The sequence below is a fragment of the Dasypus novemcinctus genome, chromosome 2, assembly GCF_030445035.2.
Source record: "Dasypus novemcinctus isolate mDasNov1 chromosome 2, mDasNov1.1.hap2, whole genome shotgun sequence".
Lineage (NCBI taxonomy): Eukaryota > Metazoa > Chordata > Mammalia > Cingulata > Dasypodidae > Dasypus > Dasypus novemcinctus.
In genome coordinates, this window is record NC_080674.1 from 194,524,270 (window position 1) to 194,537,311 (window position 13,042).

At 38.0% G+C, this 13,042-nt stretch overlaps 1 non-coding gene across 1 annotated transcript; it reads right to left on the reverse strand.

Annotated features, from left to right (window-relative positions):
* Positions 1–1,334: 1,334 nt before the first annotated feature.
* Positions 1,335–1,441, reverse strand: LOC111761171 (U6 spliceosomal RNA). The gene has a single exon (XR_002794606.1). It is a non-coding gene; the product is annotated as a U6 spliceosomal RNA (small nuclear RNA).
* Between the last annotated feature and the right edge of the window lie 11,601 nt (positions 1,442–13,042).

Genomic DNA, 13,042 nt, shown 5'->3' on the forward strand with positions numbered 1-13,042 from the left:
ACTCCCAGGGACGTTTTTACTGTGTGCAACAATACACTTGAATTGTGTGACCTGTTTAGAAGTAACTCATTAAGAACAGGACTGCTGTGAACAGGGACAGTCTAGTTTACAGGTGTAAGGATTAAAAACAAAGGTGGCTTCCCCGTCATTTCTAGGGTGTATGTAATTATGTCCTGCTTTGATAAAACTACTAATGGATAGCTATGCAAAAGGGCAACACTTCAGGGAAATAACAAGTAGCTTAAAGCAGCCTGTTTTTGAGCTTAAAACAGCCTGTGTTCCTGAGAAAAGCACCACAAGGCAACTCTCGTCTTCTGGCAGGAACAATTGTATGTAATAGGGGCTATGTCTCCAACCGAGAGCCTAATGTTTCTAGAGAAATAACTTCCCATACCATTTCAAGTCAAGCACAAAGAAGAAGTCTTTACACTGTATAATCTACACTTTCCTTAAAAATGTGGAAATCAGCCTAACAGGACCATGTAGTAATGATTGGCATATTGTTTTCTGCAGTTCATTTTTCTTTCACTTGGTTTCATTTCGTTTCCTTTTGCTAGGATTTCTCCCAGATCAGGGATTGCGCAGTGCAGGAGGAGGGAGTGAAGGTTATCAAGCTTGTAAGACGGGAAGGCCTTTTGGGAGTTATGTTGGGAGTTCAGTGTTCCTTGGGGAGGGAGGAGCCCCAAGGTCCAGCTCACAGCCTCGCAGGAGCGACAGCAGCACCGAGTGATCCAATGGGAGCCCCTGCACAGTGAAGCAAAGGTCGTTGAAACCATGGTCTTTTACAACCGCGGGGAAACCAGGGGCTCTCCTTAGGCTTGGCTTTCTCCTCTTAAAGACCTCCCAGGCCGAAATTTATATCATTTCTGCACCCACAATCACCCTGATTTGAAAAATCCATTTTGTATAGACTGTTTGCATTTTTGGCATTAATAAAAGTTTTATAAAGAGGGGGAAAAAAAGTTTAGGGCTTATATATATTCTCAGTTAAATTAAAATTTTCCTTTTTCTTTTTCTTAACTTTATCTTTGAAGAAGTTTTAGATTACAGAAAAGTTACAATGAAAATATAGGGGATTCCCATATACCCCACTCCCACCCCCTCATAGTTTCCCTATTAATAACATCTTACATTAGAGTGATACTTTTATTACAATTGATGAACAAATACTGAAGCATTGCCAGTAGCCAAGGTATATGGTTTACATTATGGTTTACACATTGCATCACACAATTTTATAGATTTTGACAAAATGTATACAACATATCCATCACTGCAATATCATGCAGGACAATTCTAATGTCTCCAAAATGCCCCATGTTCCACCTATTCTTTAAAATATGGAATGCTGCATGAATTTGTGTGTCATCCTTGTACAGAAGCCATGCTAATCTTTTCTATATTGTTCCTATTTTAGTATATGTGTTGCCAAAGCAAGCACTAACTTAAACTTTTATCATTATTTCAGTATCTTTTCCATCACTATTAAAAGTTTTTGCTTTAAGAAGTATATGGAGTAATTTTTATAATAATCCATCTTTTAAATTAGCACTTGCCTATTGTAAATTTTTCTTTTCTACTTTAAATTTTGATTGCCCTCATATATTAGTTGTTTCTATTGTCAAAAGTATACACCTGGATTTTTTATCCCATCTATCAACATCTGTTTAATGGTTCCAAATCCTATTGTTCTTTTTCCCAAGGAACAAGGAAAAATAAAGTCTTTGTGATAAAATTTGCAAATGTGGAGAAAGCAGCTGCATTTTCAGAATCAACTTATACCATTCACTTTTGGCTCACCTATCATTCACCTTACACTTCTCTGAGCCTAGTTATTAACAAAAAAAGTATTTCAAAATATTTTATTTAAAATTTCAGCAGTTTTATAAAAGATATTTCAGGATTTCTAATCTATCATATTGTGACATATTTGTTTATGGTAGGAAAAAGCTACAAGGATGAAAAATACACATTGATAAACAATATACATATACCTTAAACAAAACAGAATGGAAGTTCAAAAGGTCTCCAGTTATTCAAATATATATAATGCTCTATATATCGAAAATAAAGTGAGTGAAGTGGGTGTAGCTCAGTGGTTGAGTGAGTGCTTCACATGTACAAGGTCCTGGATTCAATCCCCAGTACCTCCTAAAAACCAGAAAGATTTCTGTAAGGGGAGTAGGTGTAGCCCAGTGGTTGAGCACCATCTTCCCACGTACAAGGTCTGGGATTCAATCCCCAGTGCCCCACTACTCCCCTCCAAAAAAGTGATGGCTTCATAAAGTATAAGAGAATTAATAATATACCCATGATTTTGGAACCCCATATGATAATTTGTATATGGAAGAGCATGGTTATAGTCACATATCACATCACTCTTTATGATTAAACTAGATACAAATTACATCATATAGTAACCTCAAGCATTGACTTCCAGGTCAAAAGTATACAAAAGAGCATATATAATTTTTTGGTCTAATGAAGGATTTGTTCAGCAAAATCCAGTAAGTGTAGTTACTATGAACAGATGGATATATGACATTAGAGAAGACTCTTAAGCAGGAGCATTTAAACAAACATAAATAGAACTTTTTAGAAATGATGGGCTGATAGGTAAGAGAGTGCCCCTTCCAGGTAAAACTGTCCTCTACATGTTTTATTCCACTAGCCTGATCATTTATCTTGGTATATCCAGAAATATGGATGCTCTGAAGGAATGTCCAAAATAAAAATTATTAATGCTTTTTCAAAGTTTTACCTTACTAATATTTGGGGATATGAAATTGAAATTGCATGTCCCTTTGTGCCAGAGAAATATGTGAGCTATTTAGGCCTTTTAGGAAAATAGGTTGTTGAGAGAACTTTCTCTTCTTTACAAAGGTGCAGTTCAGATGGGACAGTCTGTTATTATTTTTGATCAGCAGGAAAGGACACATCATTGGATAACAAGAGGAGATAAACATAGAAATGCTCTCCATTCCCTGTGTAGTATGTCTATAAAGCATATAAATGGTTAGGCAGCAGTCAGTCCAGTAAAAGAAAACAAAGCAGCTCACCAGTGCCAGGATGTTATGGGTGGCCTTGATTTCAGGAAAAGTTCGTGGGCACAGACTGACCTTGTGGACATGCTGTACTGACTTGTGATGTCTGAAGAGGAGCATCACCATGTAAACACTAGCCGAGATCATGAGGAACACACATAGGAAATCTCGTAATGCCATCCCCACAACAAAGGCAGATAACTGTGTCCTATCAGTCTTTCTCCCATGACAGTAAGTCAGAGAATAAATAGGTCCAATTTCAGTGGTGTTATAGGGAGCCCCAGTGCTTATACTAACCTGGATGGAGGTCAGCATGTTGATGATCCAGAAAAAAACAAAGGCATGCAAAACATATATGGAGATTTTGGGTTTGAGCCATGCCAAACTAGAGTTGTTGGGAATGATAATAATGGCCTGACACATACTCAGAAAAGACGTTGTACACAGAGAAAGGTCCCGGCTAACTCTGTGTGTGTATAACACTGCCTTACAACCAATGTCATCCATAAAGTTTCTCATTCCAAAAGAAACCATTAGTTCTGGAATCCCAGTGATGATCATTGTGGTGGCATTAGCAAAAGTTAAATGGGCAAATATCAAATCTAGAGGCTTCTTTTGATGGGGCTGAAATAAGAAGATGTAGGCATGTAACGTGAGTAGCCAAGTGTTGCCAATAAAACCAGCTACTTTCTGAGCAAGAAAGAACATTCCCAAAATAGTATTTGAAATTATTAGTTTCATTGGCTTCTTATACTTTGATAGAGTCTTACACAGCCTAAAAAAAGGAAACAAATCGTTTGTGAATCTGATAGAAATAATTGGTCTCTATGAACAATACATTAAGTATAACAAGTCTACTCAGATATGCAAATTCTCTGTAATAAAATTCAAGAAATTTAGTACTAGTTCTAGAGTCAGATATGAATGATTACTAAAGAATATTAAGGTTGAGAAAAACATGTCTTTATAAAACTATCATTGTAATCTATTTTCTGAGAAATAATTTGAGTATTCTGAAGAAAAAAATTTATTAGGTAAAAATAATATTTCAGAGTTAACAGAAATTCTCTTTCAATTCTAAGTACATATTCTAAACTTCGTGTAAAAATTGGAATGCATTTCAAACTTCTGTCTTGACAAACAGGAAATTACTAAGATATTTTAAAGCATATTACGTTTTTACTGTTGTGACAAATGTTATCCTTAACATCATTCACCAGAAAAAGATCCTATTCCCAAATTGCAAAAGAATTGTCTGGATCTGTAAATTCCTTTTTCCGACCCTTTCTTTTACTCTTTCCCATATCCTGACCCTCTCACCATATATGATGAATACCAGAGAAGTTTTTATGTCAATCCACTGCATTCCCATCTCTGTTCTGCAATTCCCTCCATCTCTTTATCCTGCAATTACTACTTCCCTTGAAACTCTTAAGTGGTGCATGCATTCTCTTCAGTGTCCATTGTGCCACCAGGCTTGGATGGGTGAGAAAAATTCTTTGATCTACATAGGAACTTTCAGATAATTCTCTGGCTTTTGCACCCTCCCACCTCTTCTGTTCTTTCTCTTAGTCACAAACAAGAGGTTTTCCATACCAATAATTATAATCTCAACATATTTCATTACAAGCACCCCATTTCTTATTACCACTAACATCTATTTTACTCTATTTAGGTCCCTGAATGCAAAATGACTTGTGACATCACCAGGATCTGTAAAACATTGATCTCTTTACCTTCCATATTCCCTGCCCCATAGAATCTCTCTCTCTTTGCCCAAACCTCCACAATCTAACATGATTATTATTTCCTGCAAAAAAAATCTCATTCAATTACTCTTTTTCATACTTATTCCTAATGCTCACCATGCAAAACAAAATACAATCACAGTTAAATCTAGTTTTCCACCTCATTCATGCCATCCTGCTCAGATAAAGAAGGCTGGAGAAAAGCCAAAATCAGTGTTACATGCACCTATACCAAATCCCTCACCAGTAAGCTCCAGTGTGCCTTTATTTCTGGCCAGTAATTATACTAAATTTCCCTAGTCTTTTTATACTCTCTGCCTTCCCTTGATGACTATTTCCACTGTATTCTCAAAACACCAACATATCTTCTTCAATCTCACATTCAATTGACAGATTACTTAATATTTCAGTGAGAAAGAAAAAGCAATCAAGCAATTATATCCTAAAACTCCCACGACTGTATCTATTCCCCTTTCTGTATACTTTCTTAGAGCATCTTCTTTCTCTACTGTCAAGTTGAATGAATTATTCATATTCCTTTTCATAACCACTATCCATTTCTACAATAAATCTAGGCTCTCATTTCTGCTCAAAACCATGTCTTGTTATTCTTCTCTTTCATACACATTATCAATATTTCCCCAATCAACATGCAAATGTCCTGCATTTTTTGCACATTTTTGAGTCATATGTGAGTCATTTTTTGAGTCATCCTTCCCTTTGATTGATACTAGTCTAAGTCATTTTCTTTATTCCTCATCTCCAATTTCTCACATCTTATTTGCTCTTGATACCAGTATATGGTAGATTGCAAAGCTGCCAATAATTTCTTCCCTTTCTAGGGTGCATTGCAATGTGACATCATGGCTCCTCACAACACGTGGCTTCTTTAACAACCCTTGAATATGTACTGATCTTTGATTTGTTTTGGCCAGAATGAAGCAAACATGACACAAGCAGAGTCTTAATAAGTGTGTACACACTCAGGCTTTCTCTCTTGATTCATTTGGAAACCTAAGACCTCATATGAAGCCTCCTGGCATGCTACAGGGTGGGAGGCCACATGGAGAAAATTGGGACACTCTAACCAAGTTTCATTCCATTCCAAGAAACTTGCAGATGCACATGGGATACAAGCTAACATCCACCCAGCAGCCAACATGACCTTACTTGCATGAGAGAGCTGAACATCCAAACCTCTAGGCATAATAAAATGCTATTGTAGCAAACCACATAGTTTTATGTTGGTCTGTTTTGCAGAAAAATATACCTGACAATTAGACCATTCAGACTTCTTTTCAATTATAGAATCTCTCTTTCTCTCTCTCTTTTTTTTTTCTTTTTTTAGGTACTGGGATTGAGGATTGAACCTGGGATTTAATATGTGGGAAGCTGACACTCAACCACTGAGCTGCACTTGCTCACTCAAATTGGTTTTTTCATTTGTTTGAAGGAGGTACTGAGAATTGAATCCAGAACCTTGTAAATGGGAAGTAGGTCCTCAACCACTTGAGCTATATCCACTCTTCTCTAGAATCTCTTATTTTATTTTATTTTAAAAGAAGCTTTAGATTACATAAATATTACATTAAAAATATAGGGGATTCCCATATGTCCCACCCATTATCCCTCCCATACTTTCCTACATTAACAACATCTTTCGTTAGTGTGATACATTCATTACAACTGATGAACACACATTGAAGCATTGCTACTAACCGTGGACTATAGTTTACATTATATTTTATACTCTGCCTTGCACCATTTTATAGGTTATGACAAAACGTATAATAGCCTGTATCCATCATTGCAATGCCATGCATGACAATTCCAATGACCTGAAAATGCCCCCATATTACATCTATTCTTCCCTCTCCCTCCTCTCAGAACCAATATCTTCTCTTTTAACAATTGCACTTTGATTCATAATAAAGAACATTTCTCCACTGACCTGTTATAAGAGAATTTACTCATATTTTTCTTATCCAGTCTAAACACATTACTGATGAAGCTGAAAGTTTTCCATGATTTTTCCATGAATTTGTTCACTAATAAAATACTGTGGTCACTGCTGCATTTGAACAAATCAAAGGAAAGAAGTAACAAGTAAAGAGCAAGAGTATAGTAGAATTAATAAAATGCAAAAAGAGACAATATAAAAAGGATGCCCTTTTTGATAAAGGTTAATATAACAGAGTAGAATACTTTGGCAATATTGACAAAGACTAAATAAAAAGATTAGGAATAAAGTTGCAAATGTTACACAGATATAAAGCTATTCCAATGAAACTAAGAAAAGCAATATAAGCTACTTCATGCCAATAAATTTTAAGAGTTGACAAAATATGTAAAATATACACGTTAAGTACAATTCAAAATAAAGAACTAGATAAACTAAAAGTTAAATCTATCCAATGAAAAAAGAACACAAAAACAGACAAAACAAACAGAAAAGAGCTCTGAATCAATAGGCACAAGTGGTTTTTCTGGTAAAATCTACTTATCCTTCAAGAACAAATAATCACAATATTTAATAGAATCATCCAAAAAAGATAACAATAGGAACATCCACCAATTCACGTAATGAGGCTAGAATAAGTTTAATATAAATGCCACTCAACAACTCCAAAAAAGATAAATCACAAGATAAAAACCAGACTATTGACTCAAAATATAATTATAATACCTCTTCAAACAGGGGTTTAACTAAAAAAAAAAGGAAGAAAAAGAGGTATAGTCTAGAAAGTTGAGAAAGTAAAACCTTCATATACGTTGATGGGGATGTAAAAATGTTGCATCTGCTTGCGGAATACAATTTGCAAGGTGATCAAAGGTAAACATAGAAGATGGCAGAGTAGTGAGGTACAGATCTCAGTTCTTCCAGCAAAGCACTAAACAGGCAATAACTATCTGCAATAAATATAACACTGTGCAGCATCCAGGGAAGAGTAGAAAGAAGAGGGTGATAAAGAAATCACAGTAAAAAGAGTATAATAAATTGCTTTCTCCATACAGTGGCTACTGGTACCCATTCCTGACTCTCACAGCAGGCCACAGCAGGGGCTCAGCATCTAGTTAGCTTGATGGTGACAGAAAGATGCATAAAATCCTCTCCCCAAGAACAAGAATGGGCATGGCTAATCACTAATCACTCGCGGCTTTTGATTGGCAAGTTCGGATCACTGGGGTGCTGGCTCTAAAGGCAGCCATTGTTTCAACCTGCCTGGACAGAAGTATCAGCCCTCCACAGGGGCAGCAGTGGTGGAGACACAGGGATGCAGGGGAATGTTAACTGAAGGGGGCTACATTTGTTGGGCATGCCAGGTAAGCTCAGCTTTGGAGAGTCATTGCAGAAGCTCTTGGTCCCCTTCCTGATCTCCTACCCAGGACTCTTTGAAGCCACTCTGTGCCCCCGCTTGATAGGTCCCTAGACCTGTGTTGGCTGGGAAATTCCTCTTTAGGGTGACTGTCCACCCAGAATTTGCCCTCCAGGCAAAAGCAGCTAAAGATAATGAAAGCAGTGTAAGAAACTCTAGAGGTACACAGTCTGGGGCAAAGGTCTACCCCAGAAGAGGTAGATCAGTCTCATGGGAAACCATGGGGGCAACCAAATGCCTTTAAACAAGGAAACACCAAAACATGTAACAGGCAAATGCCCAGACCAAGACACAGGACAAGCCCTGCACACTCCATTTGCCTTGTACAGACCTTCCTGTAAGGGGGTTGAAGCTCAAGAAAATCTCTGCCTTATCACTATCTTGTTATGAAATTTAAAAAAAAAAGACATCTCTGGGAATAACTCCCTGTGTTAATTATTTAAAATATTATTCTGTAGAGTGTACAACAAAAGACTACAACAGAAATAAAGAAACAAGAAATGATGGACCAAAGGAAGAGGATAAACATACAGAAAACACTAATGAATAAGATGAGAATGTAGACATACCAAATGAAGCCTTTCAAAAGTTGATGTGAAAAATGCTCAAGGACATGAAGTTAAAAAACAGAGAAAGAAATAAAGAATATTAGGAAAACAATGAACCAGAAACATGAGAGTCTTAGTAAAGAAAAAATTTTTCAAAAGAAACTAAACAGGGGGGACGGGGGCAAGATGGCGGCCGAGTGAACTTCCCTGTTAATATCTCCTGCAGGGAGTTGGCTGGGTGGCATTGGAGACTCTTTGGGACCGGGCTGTTTCGGGATTTTTGCTGGTCCGGAGGTGTCTGGACATCGATTTGGAGGGAAGGTAACAGAGAGGATCCGTCTGTGAACTATACACGGAGATCCCAGCTACATGTGGAGGATTCCCTCCTTGGGTAGGCGGAGCCGAGGCATCTAGCACCGCGGCAGCGGGGGGAGCCGGGCCGAGCCAGGCGAGCCGCGGTGGCCGGGTTTCTGTTCTTTGTTTTTTTTTTTTGGAGGCTCTGCAGTACTGGGCAGTTCATGGGCCCGGGGCGGCTTATTGGGGGGGTTGGTGGGAAGGGAGGTGCTTGCAGACCCATTTGGGCAGACAGACAGGGGTTTTAGGGCAAAGCGGGGGGAATTTTTGAGTGCGGTCACAAACAATAGCGTTTCCGCCTAGAGCCACGCCCCACCCCCCAAGCCCGGCAGCTGACCTACAGCAGTCTCAAAGCGATAGCAACAAAGAGACGCTACCAGGGTCTCGCGGGGTGGCATACGTTTGGAAGCTGATTAGGGGAATATTTTGCGAAGCGTGGGAATTTCGGGTTTGGACTCTGTTATTAGCGTTTCTGGCTGGAGCCCCTCCCCCGGACCTGGATATTGATCTGAGTCATTAAATTGGCTGCAGCCTAGAGGAGCCCCCAGGTGGACGTTCCCGGGGACCACAGGGTGGGAGGGTTCCTGAAGTCAATTGGTGATATATCCACACAATAGACCCTAGTAAGTGAGTGAAGTGTAGGACACAGAACACAGGATAGAGCTTGTGGATAAGACCTCACCCATAGGGCTGGCACCCAGCTGCAGGGATCCCTGAAGGCTGTGATGCACTGTGGTGCTCCCAGGCTTCCTGTTAACTGGACTTGAAGTTGCCAGGTCTGAGTTCCCTGGACTCTGGCGGCCCACATGCCAGAGACTCACACCTCTTGAGGCCTCAATACCTCAGAATGTCCATCCCTGAATCCACCACGCCCTGAGGTTCATCTGAGGCCCATGAATGTCCTAGCCCTCAACGTTTGCGGTATTTCTTCTTTGTTTTATTTTGTTTTGTTTTTATTTTTATTCTATTTGTATTTTTTATTCTAGTTTTTTAATGTTCTGATTCCTGGCATTGCATTATCCCCTAGTCTTTTCTCCCAGCATATCCCCCAAAGTCTCTTTTTCTTTTTTTTTTTTCAATCCTCTCTTTCTTGTCCCCGATCTTCTTCTTATTCTATTTTATCTTAACAATACAATAGGTCCTGCAGGAAACAACTCACATTTGCTGGGTTTCCTCATCCTCCACTGCCTCATTTCTCTGTAATAGATTTAGGCTATCTACACTATCCCCTTTCCCCTACAACTTGATATCCTCCACCATCTGCTATCTCTCCTATATTCCACCTCCCTTTCTTTGATCCACAAAGTGTCTAACTCTTAATTTCTAATACCTTTGTTTAGTTTTCCATCTGGTATCCACCCTTGAAACTATTACCTTTCTTTTCTCTTTCCCTCTCTCACGAAAACAACAGCCTCTTAGTATGTACCACATTCCTCCCATATTCAGTCGACTACCTCATTATAGGTACTTTCCTACTACTATAACTCTACACAATTTACATGATCTAACCTCCATCCTCCCAGAACTCATATTGTTGCTTTGTTAACATATATCACCAATACTACTTTACACATTTTCCTTCCTTACACAATTGCCTTTCCCCAGCACTAATACTTTCCTTTAAAGTGAACTTAACCAGCAATAAGAAATTGGAATAAGAACAAAGTGACAAAGAGAAGATATAACACTTAAGCAAAAACAACAGCTAATTAATCTCCAAGACTAGACAAAGAAGCTAAGGAACTGATTAAACCCGTCAAGAAAAAATGATGACAAGACAGCAACAAAAATCTACAAACCAAACCAGTAATCAGGAAAACATGGCTGAATTCAATCAACAAACTAAAAATCAGGAAGGGGAGCAGAACTTCGCACAAGCAATGAAAGATCTCAGAACATTTATCACTGACAAATTTGATGAAGTAATGAAAGAGGTTAACAACATGAAGACAACACTTGGAGGGGAAACTGCAGACATGCACAAAAAAATAACAGATATGATGGAAATGAACACCACAATTCAAGAAATCAAAAATACACTTGCAGCAAATATCAGAAGACTAGAAGAGGCAGAGCAGAGAATTAGTGATGTGGAAGGCAGTGCATTGGAAATCAAAGAGATAGTAGAAGTGGTCAATAAAAAGGTAGAAAAAATCCAGATAGGACTTAGGGACCTGAATGATAATGCAAAACGCTCAAACATACATATTATAGGCATTCCAGAAGGAGAAGAGAAGGGAAAGGGGTCAGAAGGAGTGTTGCAGGAAATAATAACTGAAAACTTCCCAAATCTACTGAAAGAGACAGATGTACATATCCAAGAAGCACAGCGCACTCCACTGGTCATAAACCCCAACAGGCCCACCCCAAGACATATACTTGTCAAATTATCCAATGGTCAAGACAAAGAGAAAATTCTAAAAGCAGCAAGAGAAAAGAAAACCATCACATACAAGGGAAGCTCCATAAGATTAAGTGCTGATTTCTCATCTGAAACCATGAAGGCAAGAAGGCAGTGGTATGATATAGTCAAGGTACTAAAGGAAAAAAATTTCCAACCAAGAATACTCTATCCAGCTAAACTAGCATTCAAAAATGATGGAGAGTTCAAAATATTCACAGATAAACAGAAACTGAAAGACTATATCAACAAGAAACCTCCCCTTCAAGAAATTCTTAAGGGAGTTCTGCAGGAAGAAAGGAAAAAACAGGACAGTCAGAGATGGAGGAGAGTGTAAGAGCAACAAAAAAGACAAAAATAGAAGGGGAAAATAAAATATTATAAACAAAATATAACAAACACAAATCCAACCAAAATATGGCTAACACAAATAATTCTCTGAATGTAATAACACTGAATGTCAATGGATTAAACTCACCTATCAAAAGATTCAGACTGGGACACTGGATAATGAAATATGACCCATCTATATGCTGTCTACAAGAGACACATCTTAGACCCAGAGACTCATGGAGGTTGAAAGTGAATGGCTGGAAAACAATCATACAAGCAAACAACAACCAAAAAAAGGCAGGAGTAGCTATATTAATATCAGACAAAATAGACTTTAAATGTGAAACAATTGTGAGAGACAAAGAAGGATACTACATTTTAGTGAAAGGAACAATCTGTCAAGAAGATCGAACGATCATAAATATTTATGCTCCTAACAAGGGTGCCTCTAAATATGTGAGACAAGCGCTGGAAAAATTAAGTGAAAAAATAGTTGCATCTACAATTATAGTGGGGGATTTTAATACACCACTATCAACTCTGGACAGAACATCTCAAAAGAGAATCACTAAAGAAACAAAACATTTGAACAGTATATTAGAAGAGCTGGATCTAATAGACATATATAGATCATTACACCCAAACACAGCAGGATATACATTTTTCTCAAGTGCACATGGAACATTCTCCAAGATAGACCATATGCTAGGCCACAAAGAAAGGCTTAATGAATTCAGAAAGATTGAAATCATACAAAACAATATCTCTGACCACAGTGGAGTCAAGCTGGAAATTTGCAAGGGACGGAGGCCCAGACTTCACACCACAATTTGGAAATTAAACAGCACACTCTTAGAAAAACAGTGGGTCAAAGAGGAAATCTCAAAAGAAATCAATGACTACCTTGAAACAAATGATAATGATAACACAACATACCAAAATTTATGGGATGCAGCAAAAGCAGTACTGAGAGGGAAATTTATAGCCATAAATTCACATATCAAAAAAGAAGGAAGACCAAAAATTGAAGAACTAACTGCACTTTTGACGGAATTAGAAAAACAACAACAAAGTAACCCAACAGGAAGAAGAAGGAAGGAAATAACAAAGATAAGAGCAGAACTAAATGAAATAGAAAATAAGAAAGCACTTGAAAAAATAAACAAGACCAATAGCTGGTTTTTTGAGAAGATCAACAAAATTGACAAACCTTTGGTGACACTAACAAAGAAAAAAA